This window comes from Grammomys surdaster, unplaced genomic scaffold (assembly GCF_004785775.1).
Source record: "Grammomys surdaster isolate TR1022 unplaced genomic scaffold, NIH_TR_1.0 369, whole genome shotgun sequence".
Classification (NCBI taxonomy): Eukaryota; Metazoa; Chordata; class Mammalia; order Rodentia; family Muridae; genus Grammomys; species Grammomys surdaster.
This window is the reverse complement of record NW_021604788.1, coordinates 1,734,625-1,737,678: the sequence shown is the minus strand read 5'-3', so window position 1 is coordinate 1,737,678 and position 3,054 is coordinate 1,734,625. Positions and strand designations below refer to the sequence as shown.

Sequence of the window (3,054 nt, the reverse complement as noted above, 5' to 3'; positions counted from 1 at the left end):
GGGTTATCTACCATTAATTTATTATTAGCATCTCCAAAGGAGTTATACACCCAATGTACAATATTTAATATTTGACTTAACAACCTTAACCCAAAGATATATCAAAGCCCAAGAAAAAGACATAATAAGAAATCAGAATACTAACAAAAGATGAGCATTATTTTTCAAATGCTAAAATAATTAAGTACAAACCAAAAATACTAATGAGATTTACAGGCACTGTGTATACAATGTGCAAATGTTTGCAAAGGTTTTCTGGGATTTTTGATGTTTTAAGAAACTATCAAATATGTTTCTTACAAATATAAAGCTTCCTTATCCCACCTGAAGGCAATTAAAAATTTTTGAAGTTTATCAATACTCAATACAGAACACAGGTGAACCAGACAAATTCATTTTCGTTCTAGAAAAGAATAACAACTCAGTGTTTAAGATGTCAAAAGACATAACAAATACCACTGTCTAGAAGAAGCCACCCAGAAAAAATTGTCATTAAAGCCTTTGTTCTTCAAAAGTCACCATCCACCAGCTGAAGAATTTCTATTCAGATACCCAAATTTGTAAACTTTATCTTGAATCTTCATCAGTCTTTGGCTTAGGCACTTCCTCTGTCTTCTTGGAGGTGTCCTTTGTTTTTTCTCCATTCTTGGATGCTTTGGAACTTGAAGTCTTCTTGTTGTTCTCCTTTGCTGTATTCTGTGAAGTGTCTGTCGTTGAGGGACAGCTGTCCAAATCTTTTGAGAGAGCATCAGTGGGGTCCTGGTCCTGATTAGGTTTCTCTGTTTCTTTTCTCGGTGGCTTCTCTGGTTTGTCCTTCCCATCATTATCCAGGAGATGCCTGTATTCAGGGGGGATGGTGTCGTCTCTTTCTCCCAGTTTCTCACTGTGCTCTGCTTTGATTTTTTCCTTCACTTTATCATCTAGTGGTTTGTTTTCATCTGGATCAGGCTGTCTTTGCCCAAGACTGTCAGAAAGTTCATCCAAGGCGCCATCAAGTTCTTTGTCTTTCTGCTCGGTGCCAGTTGGTGGGGCTGCTGTGTCAGTGCTTGGAGCAGGTGTCTGGAAAACTAATTCAGAAATGGCAGCAGAAAGTTTGGCATCTTCATATTCAAGAGACGATATGTTTGCAGGACTGGAGAAGTCCTGAGGTAATGCATTAAGAAGGAAGTCATCACTTAAGGGTGCGAGTTGTTCCTGGGGTTCTTTTGGAAGGAGTGATTTTCCATCCTTATCCTTGACTTCTTCTAGTCGATAATCAGGAGGAATTGTTTCTTCTTTTTCACCAAGTTTTTCATAATATTCTTCTTTAGCTTTCTCCTTGACTTTATCCACCACAGACTTATCATATTCTGGATTTGCTTCTCTTGTCCCCAGGCTATCAGCCAAGACTTCAACAGCATCATCCGGCACCAAGCCCTTCAGGGATGCTGGTTTGGGTGGCACTGACTGTATACTGCACATGGAGGCCCGAGGCGCAGTCTCCCCTACAGGAGTTTGGGATGTGTCCTTAGCTTTTTCTATTTTTTTTCAGCTGCCATAGATGGTTTGTCTTGATATGTGGATCGGCCAAAATCTGCTGAAAGCTCCCCAGTCAGCTCCGACTCATTCAGACACTTAGACATTTCTTCAGGCTCTGGTAATAGTGGTTTTCCATCTTTATCCTTGGCTGGTTTTAACCTGTACTCAGCCGGGACTGTGTCCTCATCTTCACCACACTTCTCCTGCTTTTCTTCTTTTGCCTCTTTGACTTGCTCAGCTTGGTTAAGGTGGCTCTGAGGCTCTGGCTGCCGGGTGCCCAATGAATCAGACAGAGCCTGAAGGGCTTGATCATTCATGATCCCCTCTTCCACCTTCCTTTTCTTCTCCTGTGGGGGAAGAACACTTCTGGTCACTCCTGCAGACTGAACTTTGAACATTTCCCCAGTAGACTTCTCTTTCTCAGCTTGCTTTCCAGTTGGAGAACTACAGGTGAAGTCAGATGACAAGGCATCTATCGCATGGTCAGTCCCCAGAGGTTTAGGAGAATCTGGAAGAGGTCCTGTGATCCCTTCATTTTTATCCAGAAGTTTCCTATACTCTGGAGGAATAGTTCCTTCTTTTATACCCAATGCCTCAATGAAGGTAGATTTCATTGGGTCCAAAACTACTGGTCCAGTGTATGGTGGATCATCTTTGTTAGTACCTTCATGTTCACCTAAGGTGTCTATCAGGTCATCCAAGGCAGCATCCATGCCTGAATTATCAGATGGCTTGTTCAGTGGGAACTCCATAGGTAAAGCTGGCGTTAATGATTTAGTCTCTTTTTTCTTTGATTCTGATGATTTCTCTGACACCATCTGTTCCTTTGATCTGGAAAGTGCTTTTTCTTTATGAGCATGCTTACTTCCTGTATCTGATGTATGCTTGGGAAGATTTTTGGGTTCTGACCCTTCCTTTGGCCTTCCTTTTGACTTTTTCTCATGATCCACAGGTTGCTCACTCGATTATGACTTCTCAGACTCTGTTTTCACAGCCTTAGTTTCTGTGGTACTCATACTGGGAGACTTGCCAGTGGCAGCAGAGGAAGCTGTCACCTTGGTAGCTGTGGCTGTGGCTGCTCCAACAACATGTGGTCTGGAAGGCTGACTTCTCCCCAGACTTGCTGCTTTTTTCTCCTCAGATCCTTTCTTTTCTCCTGGTTTAGAAGATGATCCAATATTCTTTTCATTAACATGCGTCTTGTACCACCAGCTTGTGAATGCCATGGCGACAACCCTGGGAACCTGTCAAGGACGCAGAGTGAGGTGCTGGTGGCACCATGATGACTTTCTGCTTGGCTGGGACCTGGCTGACAAAGCACTGGACCTCTAAAGGAGTTTTAATGCAAGCCTTTGCTCTCATCCAACAAGCTTTATAATTTTCGGGAATGCTGTTGCTGCAGAAAACATTCAAAGGCAATATCTTTTCAATATTTGAGACACCAGTTATATTCCTAAACAAATTGTGGCACAGAAAATTCGAAAAAGAAAAGATAGTTTACTTACTTTAAATTATTTTCATAAGCTTCTAGGAGAT

General features: G+C 41.9%; 1 pseudogene; it reads right to left on the bottom strand.

Moving 5' to 3' along the window:
• Window positions 1-503: 503 nt before the first annotated feature.
• LOC114631941 lies at window positions 504-2,744 on the bottom strand (annotated as a pseudogene).
• Window positions 2,745-3,054: the final 310 nt, after the last annotated feature.